Source organism: Musca autumnalis, unplaced genomic scaffold (genome assembly GCF_047663935.1).
Source record: "Musca autumnalis isolate F117 unplaced genomic scaffold, ASM4766393v1 scaffold_2, whole genome shotgun sequence".
Lineage (NCBI taxonomy): Eukaryota > Metazoa > Arthropoda > Insecta > Diptera > Muscidae > Musca > Musca autumnalis.
The window spans coordinates 179,745,924-179,762,180 of NW_027411755.1; the positions used below are offsets into that span (position 1 = coordinate 179,745,924).

The following is a 16,257-nucleotide window of genomic DNA, read 5'->3' on the forward strand; positions in this document are numbered from 1 at the left end:
TTTGTTGAATTTTTAAAAGGAATTTTGAAAATCTAAATTTTCAACATTATCTTTCAAAAATTCTCGATCTTTATTTTTTTGTTTTTAAATATTGAAAATGATATGTAAAAAAATCCACGCTTTTTATATTAAGTTTAACTTTTCAAAATGTTATTTAAAAAGCCATGATCATTTATTTAAATTCTCAACATTTTCTCTAAAAATCCTGGAATTTTATAATTATTTATCAAATTTCATTTCTCAAAAAATGTCTATAAAAATCTACTATTTTGAAATTTATTTACTTTTTTAACTTAATTTATTAAAACTAGTTCTTGTTTTTTAAAATCGAATTTTTATTTATTTGTTTCTTATTTTAATTAAAAAAATTATAAAAATTTTCTTAAAAAAAAAACAAATTTTTAAATTAAAAAAAAAATTAAAGCTACGATTTTTTATTTGTTTAATTTAAGTCCTGAAATTTTCTTAAGAAATCACTGATTTTTTAATTGTTTCTTATTTTTTATTTCCGTCCGTAAAATTTTTTTTTTTAAATATAAATTCTCATTTGTTTTAATCAAAATTTTTTAAATTTCAGTCTTTTTTAAACATTCTTACAATTTTATTGAAAAATTCAAAAAATTTATTTGTTAAATTTTTTTAAAGAAATCTTTGATTTTTAATTTTTTTCAAAATTAATTTTTAAAAGAAAATTGCTATTATGAAACTTAAACTACTCTAAAAAATACACAATCATTATGTTTTAATTTTATTTATTAAATGTAAATTTATTTAATATGGAATTTAAATCAACAAAATATTTGTTTGACAATGAAATTTAAAGTCTTAAAAATATTCTTTAGAAATCCAATATTATGAATTTTAAACTCTAATTAATTTTATTCCAATTCTGCCTTAAATATTTTTAAAAATTTACTTTTGTAGAATTTAAATTCGACCTCTAAATATTTCTTAAACTTCACTTTAATCGAGTAATTTCTTCCTCAAATATGCAATTTAATAGAGTTAAAATTCGACTTTTAAACATAAATTTTGAACATCAATAAATATCTTTTAACATAAATTTTATAGCGTTAAATTCGGCTTCCAATTTTATGCAATTTTAATTCGGCCTCGAGTTCGAACTAGAAATATTCTTTGAAAATGCACGATTTTGGAGCTCATTGACATTCTAAAAATATTCTTTAGAAATCCACGGTTTTGAAGTTCCATCCATGGCCCTTGCATCCTAAAAATATTTTGAAAAAATCCACCATTCTGGATCATTTGTATCCTAAAAACAGTTCTTTAAATCCACGCATCCTAAAACTATTCTTTTAAAATCTGGGATTCTGGAAGTCATTGGCATCCTAAAAATATTCTTTAAAGTTTGCAGGTTATGAGTTTGGAGGTTATTGGCATCCTAAAAATATTTGCTAAAAATCCATGATTTTGGAAATTATTGAAATCCTCAAAAAATTCTTTAAAAATCCACGATTCATGAAGCCACTGTCTGTTTCAAAATATACTTTAAACATCCGCGATGTTGGAGGTCATGGGTGTCCTAAAAATATTTTTAAATCCACGGTATGTGAAGGTCATTGGCATCCTCAAAAAATTATTTAAAAATCTACAATTCGTTCAGCCCCAAAATATTCTATAAAAATCCACCATCAACAGCATTAAATTTGTTTAATCCAAATTAATAAATCTCAATAGCATCTTTAAAATATTCTTTTCAAATCTGTGTTTAGAGAGTCTAATATCTCATCTATCGTTGGAAGCCTTTTATGTTAACAAACCCCTGCTTATCTTCCTCTTATTCCTAAACGTTTTCAATTTAATTTCTAAGGAAAAAACAATTAGTGGATGGATGTTTTGGGTAAAACAAACAGTTATATTTTGAGATTTTATGTTTTTTCTCGTTACCTTCCCAACTTAATTCCAATTCCAATTTGTTTAGAAAAAGGCCTCAAGTGATGTTTACCATCTTTATTCCAAAAAATTTGTTATTTAGTTGTTGGCGGTTGTATTTTCTGTCTACCTTTGTTTGCTGTTTTTTTTTCTTCTTCTTGTGCTAGATGACTGTTTTATTTCAGACAACAATATTATTCGTCTTATCTAATTTCCTAGGAAGAGCCATAGTCATATAATTGTTATTTGTGTGTGAGAAGGAATCAACAACACTCTTTTTTGCTTTGTTTGCTTCAAAGCAAAATGTTAGAATTCTTTGGGAGCCAGGTTAATTAGTTTTGAGGATGTCTACAATTTTATGACACCACTCACTAAATGATATCCAGTTGGCTGGCCGGCTGACTGGATGACGATTGTTTTTCTTTTTCAGTTTGAGTAACAAAGACGCCACTTAATCAGTTGCTGGTGTTCATCTTGTTGTTGTTTGTTGTTTTAACTTTTAAACCTGTTAAGTTAGGTGTCATAAAATCATTGGAAGCAACAATGTTGCACAAATTAGCCTTGGGAACGAAACAGCAATCACTGGTGCTGTCCTGATGTGGTCATATGGGTAGTATAACAAAATCTAATAAGCAGTAATCAGGCAAAAATTGTTAAACGTTTTATTTTGGAGTTGACGCCAGGTATTTTTTCTATTGGAAGGTAGCTTTTTAGTCAAAGTGGGATAATTTTATAGACACTATTATTTGAAGGGTTATAACAGCTACACATTCTTGTGGAAATTAAAAAAGGAATTGATTATAATCGTGAAGTTTGAAAACCTTTTTTGACTGAAGAGAACAAATATGGTCACTGCAAACATAGTCACAATACGTATTACGCTCTCAAAACATGACTCCAATGACCATATTAAAAAGCCTTTGGGTGACAAACCGAATAGGAAAAATTTGACGACTGGAAACATAGAAATTTTATGTAAATATGTTTTTTAACAATTTTAAAATATATAATGTTGCTGCAAACACATATATTTTGGTGCGAGGCCATTGTATTGACCTAGACAACAATACTTTTTTTATTATTAATAATAATAATTATTTAGATCCGGCTATTGAGGTCCTAAGCTAGAGGCTACGATATATATTTCTGTATAGTTACAATACCTACTATGGTCTCAAACTATGGTTCCAGTGACAATATTCCTTTTCATGTGTGTGTGTACTTTTGCTAACAAATTAACTAACTTCACTCGGAAATCACTTAAACCGTTTGCTGTTGGCTTCAATCTATGTTAAATTCCTTTAATTAAAATGTTACAATAAACATCACAGCTGGCAGCATAACAGCTGTAAATAAAAACAATCATCACCATCATTCACCAACAACTAGTCAGTCACAGAGCTAACCAATCATCGTCAATAATTGTCATCATAAAAATTGCTGTGTTGTTGGTGGATGAGTGAGCGTTGTAAATTTAATTTAGCTGTATGGCAAAGATCCATCAGCTGAAATGTTAGAGTTTTATTAGATGACTAGCATGTATGGTGCAAACAAATCATTCCTCCATAACATGAGCAAAGGAAAGAGAAGTGTATGGGGAAAATTGCACTTAGTTGATTGATGATAAATGTACATACAGACACACACCAAATGTTTGTCTATTACTTTAACTGCAGTAATATATGCTGCTTTTTTCCGAACGTCTAGTGCAGATGTTTTGAAAGGGAGGTACTTTCGGTTATTTTTTAATCAACATAAAACTTTATTTAGGTCACATTGAAACTTTATATAGTATTTTTTTCAAATATTAACAGGTCAAATTGTGCGCTGTTTTATTTATTCGTTTTTGTTATTCAAGGCAGTCGGGCCCTTCACCAATGTCCAATTGAATGGTACTTTACGCTAGAACTAAATGATATTAATGGATACTTTTGGAAAGAGGGAAGCAGACCACCCCTCTTTCCAAATCATAGTTTTAGTTCTTAAGATTTTTTTTTTGTTTGAGGAAAATTAAAATCAAGATTTCGTAGGCATAAAAAATATATGTTTAACGGGGGCATAGACCTTCCACATAGCTTTGCTTTGATTCAGTTCCGTGGATGATTGGTCGACTATAACCTGTCCTAGATATAGCTGCCGTCTATTGTTGGGGTCCTTGCTAATTTAGTATTTCCTCTGAGGCTCTATTTTCTGCCATTCATACTTGGGTTCTCCTCTTGTTGATACCAAGGTTAGTTTTACGGTCAGGCTGCTTCGGATGGATTTTATCTGGAGAAGGATGTAAGCCTCTTCTTATAAATTCGAAAAACCACTTTCCTGGATTCGTACCTAGCTAGATATCTTTGTCTGACTTTCTGTGCGTCCTTCTACATCTTTTAAAAATAATACTAGTCCCAATTTTAATCAGACTTGTATGGAATGTAGCACGAAGTTCTGAAAAATCATGTTGGTGAGAGGCATGTCGACAATAAATTCATGATAGTTTGGACAAACACCTAATACCATGCTAGAATATAATATATAATATATTGTACAGTACATTAACTATACAGTACTATTGCTATAACAAAAAGTTTGCATACGTGGATGAAGTTTAATCAGTAGAAGTGTACAGTATAAGTACCGTTGGTGTACATCATTCTCTATGAATTCACTTATGAATTTTACAAGAGAGCGCGCAGGTAGGATGCACTCCATTTTGCTTCCACAGCACACAACTAGGATGCACTCCATTTTCGATCCAAATCAAAGCTTTTGATGTAGTGTTTTGGATTGAATTTAAAGGCACTCTTCGGATTGTGTTCTTAATCAGTCTAAAGATGCAATAAAAATGCAAGCCATTGCGAAATATCGCAGAATAAATAAAATGCATTTATTATTTGAGTAAAACAAGAATATTAAGAACTTTATTATACAAAGGCAAATTATAAAAAGTTTCCAATTAATTCAATCACAATTGAGTGTACTTCCTCCGTTCTCCATTTAATCCAAGCGAAACTGATTTTGCTTCGTCATCCTAAAGGATTTTAGTGTTGCCTTCCCACCAGTAGTTCAGCTTTCGACATGAACTCCAACTCCACTCCATTTAAAATTTTCGTCTTGTAAATTATCGCAAATTTAGTTTATATTTTTTATTTATGACAAATTCTTCGAAATATATACACTCTTGTTTCTCGTTTCTCTTTTGAAGAAATGATGTCGGCAGCGGCGGTAGGGATCAACCAACTGTTTTTGTTTTCTAGGGATCTCTAAAGCAACTGCTTATAAAATGTATCCAACGGAGTACATTTTACACAACTCCGTGTGGACTGTCTCGAAGGGTGTAGTGAAATCATAACTCCATATCGTCAGCTGAAATTACCAAGACGTAACCCTTAAAGGATTACGTTGAGGGTTACGTCTTTTGGGCATTTCAGGTGACAATATGCACAACTTCCAACATTTTTTGGGAACACATATAACTTGGAACTGTACAATATAAAATTCTTAGGTAACGTTGACCATTTCGTAACCTTCAAGGAATAATGTCCCAAGCATTAAATGCACCTTGACATCAACACAAGAGATTCCCATGAGAAAATTCCAGTTCTAAACTTCAGACAATTTTCATAGGTGTTGCGTCACTCATCGTCAAAAAGTATATAGATATAGCTAACTATGTATGTATGTGCGACCTCTGTTCCTTCTAAATGTAGTTTTAATCGCATTGATATGGAATGTACCACGAAATGGGACAGCCAAAACCCTGGAAGAAAAATCATATTGGTGATTATCGTAAACCAGGCATAAACCAAGTTGAAACGCTGAGGTATCAATCCAATGCTTTCAGTCCGGCGTTCCTAAAGTTTATGCAATGATACTGATTAGATGATTGCATAATTTTGTATCAATAATTTCTCCCTACTTCGGGAGATGAAGCCTGTCGAGATGCGAAGTTTTTCTTCTCAAGCTTCGAATTGAAAAAACTTACAGTTTAAATGATCTCTTTAATACCACCTCGAACTACATCGATGAACATCTCGGAATATTTGAATTTTACCAAGTCCGCCTGCTAAGCTGAGCTCCAGTACATCTCGGAATATTTGAATTTTACCAAGTCCGCCTGCTGTGCTGAGCTCCAGTACCTTCGTCGTTCCCGTTGAACTCTTACTTATCTTCCTAAATAGAAACTCTAATAAATTGTACAGTACATAAACTACACAGTACTATTGCTATAACACTACTCTTACATATCCTCCCAGATACGTAAAGCGGTTCCAAAAATAAATCAACTTTCGTTATAGGGTTGATAATAAAAAACGATTTTGCATATATACATTAAGAAGAAGGGAACGTTAAAGTTAACATTTCGAAACGGTCATATAAATAACTTAAAATATACGAAGATGTAGGTTAACTAGGGTCTAGACGCACATATTGTCGAGTTATGCTGATTTAAAACTATGTTTTAGCTAGATAGCAGTTTCCAATTGCGATAATCGAAATCGAGCTTCCTTTGTTTTTGTCTAGACGTAGAAATTTCTAATCTTTTAATTAGTCTCCCATCACATTAATCTCTCAGAGGGTCCATTGACAATCCAGTGTCCATTTATATGTACTTCTGAAATATTATTCATGGTCTAACCTACTAAAAAATACCACCTTATTTCATCTCTTCGCAGTAAGCCACTAGAGTCTAGCTCTATTTCCTAAAATCCATTTTATATTATTTTTATTTTATATATTCCTCCTTAAGGTATGCTCCCCAATTTATCTTTCATAGATATCTCAGCTAATAGTATTTCAAATATGAAGTGTAGATGGCGTTAAAGAATGAAAAAAATCGTGGATATTTTTGATATTTACGACTCTTCACAAGCCGAATTAAACATAAATTTGACCTGACAATAAAAAGTTTTAAATCATCAAAAACTATCAGAATTTTTCTTTTTGAGTTTTTGAAGAAATATATTCCTCCTTATGATATGCTCCTTAATTTATATTCCACAGATACCAGAGCGAATAGAATTTTAAAAATTAGTTGATGATGGCGTTAAATAAAAAAATATTGCATACTTTTTCATAACATCTCGGGGCGAATTAAACAAAAATTCGGCCAGACAATAAAAAGATTCAAATCATCCAAAACTATTTCTAATTTTTCTTTTTGAGTTTTTGAATAATTATATTCCATCTGCCATCTCCTCTAAAAATATTTTAAATTTGAAGTGCAGATGGAGTTATATCATATATTAAAATCTGGGATTTTCGCATCCTTCAATGATGAACTTCAACCAAACATACTTGTCTTGCACTTCTTTCACAAGTACGGCCACCCAGGCAAAATTTCATTAACCTAGTTCCGGCTGTTAGGCTTGTCGTGTTTGTTACCAAACTTACATCATGAGTATTGTCACATCCATATTCTGATATTTTCAAATATAAATTCTTCATTAGACTTGTCACCTCCTTTCGAGGATATTAGTATGCAAACCTTTTAGACTCCCTTTTTGTTGACATTAAATGTTGTTTTTGTTAAATTATGATTGCAAAATACTGAAGTATGCAATTAATTAAATATCCCGCCCACAATCAAGCTCATCCAATTTTAATCTTAGACTCCTTCCTCAATATTACTTTTCCAGTTGAAGTGTAGATGGCGTTATTTAATATTAATTAATATGTTTGTGTCATCTTAAGATTAATTTCCAAAAACTGCGCCTAATCTCCCACTTTTGCACAAAAACGCATAATTTTAGTCACTAAGTCGCCCAACATCTTGTTCATTTACGAGTACATATGTAAAATTAAAGTATGGTAATAAGTTCCGAATTCACAAATGAAACCAGAATACTGTTCCCTTAACTAAACTAGTTCAATATTAGCGTGCGTATCCGAAACATAATTTATTGAACTTTACATTGGATTTTAATTTATGTTTCGTATTCAAAACTGTTGTTGTTGTTTTTTTTTTGATATACAGGAATGTGAATTATGTTCCAGCATCTATCATGGATTCAATGATTTTATGACTGCTCAACAAGACCAATGGTCAGTGAAACAGATATAAATAAATCTTGTTTCACATTTCTTGATAATTTATTAAAATAAAAATTGATATGTTTCAATGTGGTACGCTCAAAACAAAACATCTGGTGGTGTTGTTCCACTTTCAATTAATGTCACAAACAATAGATAACAGAATTTCAGATGAAAAAAACTGAATTGGGAGGGGTAATTCAAAACAAAAAATATCTGCATGTTGAGCATTTGGTTTTTATCTTTAAAAATTTTCTATTTGTTTAAAGGTTTGCCAAAACTAGTTTTCATGTTTCTTATTCGCTATCCTCCCCCTTTCCTTTTCCGCTTTTGTTAGAAATAAAACAAAGACTCATACTTTTTGAATTGCCATTAAATGATTAATTAAAAACCCGTATGTGTTTATTTGTTTCGTTGAATTCCCCTTCTAAGAATTCAAATAAAACCCCATACCGCACATAGAAAATACTGACCTATATAAATGTTCGAAATTGTAAGGCAGTAATGGCTGCCGTCTGCTGCCACACATTAAAAGCGACTCTATTGTATTTAAATTGAATAGCCATAGAAAAATACATAACAAAACACTTGAGGTCGCTGGTATTTAGATTATGCTTTTTTCTTTATTTTATTCGTTTTTTGGAAAGTCTGATCTTTTGTTTTTTTACTTCCTAATAAATCTTTGTCATAATCTGGCTTAAGCTTTCGCCAAAATGAAAAAAACAACAAACTTCAATGGATTCCAAATAATGCAGATCTTTGTTAAAAATCTTTATTTTAAAAAGGAAAAGTGTTAATCAATTAGTACTTTCTCATTTATAGCAGTGTTCCTGAGATCGCTAACTCTTTAACATATTGGTAGAAGTTAAGCAGAAGCCAAATAAACACTTCAATCTGCTTGCTAAGACCCTGTAGTCTGGTATTTGTTATTTAATCCTTTCCTCTTTTAATCTGCTTCCTAAGAACCTGTTTTCCGGTATTGATTATTTAACTTGAATTCGAGCAATATTAATGTTCAAAGACATAAAGATTGGACATAATGCATGAGGCAGTTAAATTTTGATATTCAGGTATAGAGGGCGTTTATGTGTAATAGACAATTAACGGAACACTACAGAAACAAAAGCGTACGCAAATGTAAACTATGTTAAATATAACATAATTTCACAATATTGTAACATCACATTATGTTAGAAGCCCAGCGCCATCTGCCGATGTATAGTTGCAATTGGAATGTCCCATCTTGCTATATTATATATCTTTGTAATGTTAAATGTTAACGTATAGATGGCTTTAATATGTTCAGTACCTTATTACATTATGAATTAGTACTTTCGCAGTTATAAGTGGGTCCTGAGAGTCTAAACCCTTACAAAAGTTTTAAAAGTTGGACAGCAGACGACTAAAAGTGTTTCAAGCTGCTAGCCAAGAATCCGTTGTACGTTATTCTTTAATATTTAAATATTCCCCCCAAAAGTATGCTAATCAATTAGCCTTCACTGTAGACTACGATTAATAATAATGTTTAAATTGACGTATAGATGGAATAAAATACATTTACTACAATATCTGAATTTTAACTGCGCTATCTCGCATCTTCGAAATAATAGAGACATTCAGGAAAATATTTTAGATAATAATCCATAGTATCAAAAATTCATCATTAATCTGTTTTATACACTACATATAGACATCTATTCTTTACTACCATTTGCCAACCCATTAAAGTTTTTATTCCGCCCTCTTGTGCTTTAGAACAATTAATAACATTTACATTGATCTTTGATATGAACAACTATCTCCAATTATTATAAATTCCCTGAGTTATTTAATATAATTAAATTAATAAAAATATTTGCGTGTTAACATAACTAAATTATGTACTACCGACAAGCCATAAATTATGTGGAGGACCCTTATCAACAGCAAATACAGCCATCGATAGTAGACAGGCAGCAATGAATTAAGCCAGGCCATCATGGCATTTGGTGGCTTACTCTGCTGGTTCTACTGCATTTTGGTCTAATAACGGTACTTAAAGATACAAATCTGTCTGGCAACACATGAACATACAAACACCAAAGAACCAACGAGCATTACAAACAAAAGATACAGAAGAAAGTGACTGGAGAAAAAAACACAAATTTATGTGTTTATAAATTTATGATTGGTCACAGTTTAAGAAAAATACCTATTTGGTATGGAAAATTCCATGGCTTAAGCGAAAGCAGGAACAAAAAAACACAAAAATCAACAAAAGAATATTGAAAGTTATGGCAGAGAAAGAAGAGTGGCAGACGACCCGCATACCCAAGAAAAACGAAACAAAATTCCCCAAAATTCCTCATGATATTTATCAAATTTTGAAACAATGTTAACAAAAATATTTTGCAGTTTTTTTTTGCTTGTTTCTTGCTTTGACTTTCAACCTTCACATTTCATTTTACATGGAAAGGGTTGGACAGCTTGTTTACACGTGCCTTACTTTCTTCTTCTTCGTCTCCTTGTTGTTTAATGCTAAGATGTTGATATTTTTGGGCCTTTGGTCTTGTTTTTTTACCCCACCATTTCAACAACAGAAGTCAACATTAACAGATGATGACTACTGAAACACTTTTACGAATTGCCCATAAACATGCTTGTAATTGCCACTTATTGCGGCAAAAAGGCAACATTACAACAAAACTACGGCATAACGACTAGTACCCTACTGCTGTGGCGGCTGATATATTGTACGTACTCTCTCGATGACTGCTGCCATCATCTTCAGTTACTTATCTTCTTTGGGTCCTTGCCGGTTTTTTTTTCTTGTGTCGTGGCAGACACAAGTCTTTAAACTGGATTTATTTACTACGCACATGCAAAATTTTGCGAAACATGATGAAAACATGATGACCTTAAAGTAAAGGGAAAGAATCTGGCTGAGATTGAATATTACAAATAAACGAATATGTCGATAATAAACGGAATAAATTAAAACACTTTGAAAAAAGGAACCATCCTCGCTTTTTCCTGACTAAGACTTAGTTTATATATTTTATGACAATTTAAATTCAGTTCAAATGTTTGAGAAAATTATTATCTTCTTATAATTTTGTTTGGTTCGAGGAAGAGACTTCAAAAGGCCACAAGGCGTAGGTTTTCCAAAGAAATTTCTAGAGACCTCAAAAGGCCACAAGGCGTGGATTTACTAAAGAAATTTCTAGAGACCTCAAAAGGCCACAAAGCGTGGATTTTCTAAAGAAATTTCATGAGACCTCAAAAGGACACAAAGCGTGGATTTTCTAAAGAAATTTCTAGAGACCTCAAAAGGCCACAAAGCGTGGATTTTCTAAAGAAATTTCTAGAGACCTCAAAAGGCCACAAAGCGTGGATTTTCTTAAGAAATTTCTAGAGACCTCAAAAGGCGACAAGGCGTGGATTTTCTAAAGAAATTTCTAGAGGCCTCAAAAGGCGACAAAGCGTGGATTTTCTAAAGAAATTTCTAGAGACCTCAAATGGCCACAAAGCGTGGATTTTCTAAAGAAATTTCTAGAGACCTCGAAAGGCCACAAAGCGTGGATTTTCTAAAGAAATTTCTAGAGACCTCCAAAGGCCACAAAGCGTGGATTTTCTAAAGAAATTTCTAGAGACCTCGAAAGGCCACAAAGCGTGGATTTTCTAAAGAAATTTCTAGAGACCTCAAAAGGCGAAAAAGCGTGGATTTTCTAAAGAAATTTCTAGAGACCTCAAAAGGCGGCAAAGCGTGGATTTTCTAAAGAAATTTCTAGAGACCTCAAAAGGCGACAAAGCGTGGATTTTGTAAAGAAATTGCTAGAGACCTCAAAAGGCCACAAAGGGTGGATTTTCTAAAGAAATTTCTAGACCTCAAAAGGCCACAAAGCGTGGATTTTGTAAAAAAATTGCTAGAGACCTCAAAAGGCCACAAAGCGTGGATTTTCTAAAGAAATTTTTACAGACCTCAAAAGGCCACCTCAAAAGGCCGCAAGGCGTGGATTATCTAAAGAAATTTCTAGAGACCTCAAAAGGCCACCTCAAAAGGCCACAAGGCGTGGATTATCTAAAGAAATTTCTAGAGACCTCAAAAGGCCACAAGGCGTGGATTATATAAAGAAATTTCTAGAGACCTCAAAAGGCGACAAAGCGTGGATTTTCTAAAGAAATTTCTAGAGACCTCAAAAGGCCACAAAGCGTGGATTTTCTAAAGAAATTTTTACAGACCTCAAAAGGCCACCTCAAAAGGCCACAAGGCGTGGATTATCTAAAGAAATTTCTAGAGACCTCAAAAGGCCACAAGGCGTGGATTATCTAAAGAAATTTCTAGAGACCTCAAAAGGCCACATGGCGTGGATTATCTAAAGAAATTTCTAGAGACCTCAAAAGGCCACATGGCGTGGATTATCTTAAGAAATTTCTAGAGACCTCAAAAGGCCACATGGCGTGGATTATCTAAAGAAATTTCTAGAGACCTCAAAAGGCCACATGGCGTGGATTATCTTAAGAAATTTCTAGAGACCTCAAAAGGCCACATGGCGTGGATTATCTAAAGAAATTTCTAGAGACCTCAAAAGGCCACATGGCGTGGATTATCTAAAGAAATTTCTAGAGACCTCTGAATTATATGCGACTTCCTTTCTATCGTCGTGTCCAAACGAATTTTAGGAAATACCCACGGCAATCATGACGGTACTAACCTTAACCAAAGATTGGACATAATGCACAATGGAGTTAAATTTTAATATTCAAGCATAGAGGGCGTTTATGTATAACAGACAATTAACAGAACACAACAGAAACAAAAGAGTACATAAATATGAACTATGTTAAATATAACATAATTTCATGTCACAATATTGTAACAAAACATTATGTTGGACACCCCCCAGCGCCATCTGTCGATGTATGGTAGCAATGTCTTTGCCTTAACAGAGACCCTTATCACAACATAGCTGCGTACAGATGGCACCGCATGTAATACACGATCCGATATGTTTTTTCTAATAGAAAACCAACTCCAAGTCCCAATAAGTGTATAAAATTGCTCTTCTTCAGAAGAGAAACATACTCTGGGGAGGAGTATCAATTATCTTCGCAAATACCACCGCCATCACTTCATAATTACATGTAGATGGCACCACTTCATCTTGATAGAATTCACAATAGGAAGTATTTTTACAGGTCTAAGAAACTGTAAGACTTCACGTCTGCTCGAGAAAAATGTTACAAAAGTCGCTTATAGCGGGTATAATATTCCTTCTCAACACAATAAAGTCTACATTGCAAGAAATTATTCTACTGGTAGCAGCTATCGAAGTCAAGCATTTTACCACTATATTGCTACATATAGATGACACTGCTTCTTCGTGAATAGATTCACAATAGAATCAAGTCTAAATATAATTTTTAAACGAAATACTGTAGCCTTAAAAATCCTCGCTCAATATTCTGTCAATATGATCAAAGGGTATCTGACAATAACATTTCTTAAGGCCAAATATTTTACGGTGAAATCAGGCTAAGACATCTATTAAAAATTTCCTCTGACACCAAAATGTCCCTGTGAAAAAATGATAACTAGAAACGCCACCTACTGGGGTAAATGGGGGTAGCAAAGACACATACCACTTTTAACTACATAGTTCATAAGTAGATGGCAGTTTATCATAAAAAAAATCACAATTAAACAAAAAAATTTAAAAAACAATACAACAAGTATAAAAATATTCTATGAAATGGGCAATCTTATAATTATCGTGGAAAGATGATATCCATGATTTTGAGGTATCTTAATAGTAGGTAGAATGAAATCTGTTTTCCAAGATTTTTTAAGTCTTCCGAAACTAATGGGTAAAATTATTAACTTACTAAAGGAATCTAAAGATAATTAATTTTTTGTTTGTTTTTGCCTTATTAAGGCGGTCATTTTTAGAGTGATATTTGTATTAATTCTCTTTCGAGTTGAGCTATTTTGACCGAAATTATATTTCTTCATTGCCATCCTCATGTATTTTCTGTACTTATTGACCTTAAATGTGACGTCCATAATTTACCATCCAGTAAATGCATTACCCCCTAATATACTCAAACAAAAAGAAAAACGAGAACTCCATACCAAAATGCAAATCAATATCAATCTAAAGTAGCGTTACACCAAGTACACTGCAAACGCCTCGGGGATACACGAATTTCAGATCCCCTTGTATTCTTCTTGTTGTTTTTATTATTATTAGTGTTCGCAACAACTTCGAATTTTGCTTAACGATTGTAATCTTTTTGCTGTTTCGAATCTCTGCACATTATTGGCAACAGCTGCTGTCTGCATTCATGTTTTTTGGTAGTTATTCTGCATTTTCAGTTTTTTTTTCTTCCTCTTTTTTTTCGTAGCAATTGAACATCATCTCTCCCTTTTCTTTTGGAATACCATTCTTCAATATTATTGGGTTGTAAATTCAATGATTTTGACCTGATTTATGGAACCTGGTTATTGTCTCTAAAGCGATTGTAAAAAAAACGAACGCTTAACAGTAACAGCAGCAGCTGTGGCGAAACGAAAAACTTTCAATTAAAGTTTTTGGGTTATTGGAATTTTCCAAACAAAAAATTGGTTTATTTGGGTTGAGCGGATTGTGATTGCTCGCAATGACCATATTGACCAACCAAAAAAAAAACTGCAATTTGTGGTGGTCATTCACGTTCTAAAGGTGTCTTAAAGTGGGCCAACACTTTAACACGTGTTTCTCGCATTTAAGTGATATTCTCTCTAAAGAAGGAAAGAAAGTTTAGTATTGCGCTGGTTTTAGGCAATGCACGATTTCTGAAATGAGAGGCATGTAGTTAACCTTGACCCCAAAGTGTGGTGCGGTTTTTTGATGGTGGTCAAGTTTTGAGGTATTGTTTTTCGTTTTATGGTATATTGAGATTTATGATATTTTAAATTGGTTTCGATTTATCTCAATTACCTCTTAATTTATTTCAATTTAGCCATTGGTTTGGAAGGGTGTTTTCTTTGGAAAGATTTGATAAAAGGATTTTATGGAAGAGGAGATTAGTATATAAGTATTTAGAATTGATTGTTTCATTATAAATGAACACACGAAAGGTAGAATCTTGATAATTTGTTGGAAAGGTACGCAAAATGCAAAATTCGTTCTAAAAGGCTATACACATGCAGAAACACATTTTGGGAACGCCATCTGTACTTCAGATGTCATTTGAAAAAGAACTTTGTTATTATGTTAGGAAAGCGCCATCTATACTTCAGGTTGGTTGGACCGTGGTATTAAGCAAATTGGTAGATGTCTAAGATATATACATACATCAATACTTCCCCAAATTATTGCGGAGTATATCAATGACAAAAAAAACCATACTATCGGCATTTCTGATTAAATATATATCTAGATACACGCACTTCATGCCAAGGCAAGTGGTAATTCATACATCTAAGAAAATATATTTTTTCAAGCCTAACATAGCGAATAACTACAAGTAGGCAATATCTTTAATCAGAAATACCGGTAGGCTAGTTTTATTGATATGCATATATTTCTCAATCATTTTAGAAAGGTGTGGTCATCTTAGATAACTACATATTATCTTAATACTATGGTCAAACTGAAGCATAGATGACATTCTCCTAACAATAATATAAAGTTTGTTTTTCAAGTGACATCGGTAGTGCGATTCTCTAACTCATTTTTTGAGATACCGACAAAAATCGGTAAAATTAAAATGCTTATAATTTCGGTAATTAACGAAATTATTCGGTATAGCAACAGTGTTGTCAATTTTTATTTGAACTTTTCCTTTTAAATTTTGCATTTTAATGTTACCGATTTTTGTCGGTAACTCAAAAAATGAGTTAGAGAATCGCACTACTGAAGTTTCTTTTGTCAGAACTTTAATTATTAAGAAAAACCTGAATTATCTAGAAAATCTAAATTCTAGTTTCGTTTTGTCTTCTAAAATCTCGTAGTCTGATTTTATTATTTGTATATTCCCTCTTTACGACAAAAATCTCCCAATAAATAAATTACTAAAATAGAACACAACAAATATATAACTATATTCTTTACTAATTAGCTGTTAATTGAGATTTTTTTATCTATGTGACATATAAAGCTGACAAAAGGAGAAGGAGGCGTTGGCTTAATAACTAACAAACCAGTTGTTGGCTGCTACCATGTGGGTGAAATATCATAAACTTGTTGAGATTTTAATCCGTTATTTGCCAAGTGTTATGCACAATAATTTGTTGTAGTTTTAAATGAGATTAGCATTTATGAGCTGTTTATTATTATCAAAAAAAAAAAAACTGCAATATGTTAGCAAAACATTTCTAGTGTT

At 32.3% G+C, this 16,257-nt stretch overlaps 1 protein-coding gene across 2 annotated transcripts in view; it reads left to right on the forward strand.

Moving 5' to 3' along the window:
- Btk (tyrosine-protein kinase Btk29A) overlaps nucleotides 1-16,257 on the forward strand; it is a 533,208-nt gene that overhangs the window by 391,403 nt on the left and 125,548 nt on the right. The window lies entirely within an intron of this gene.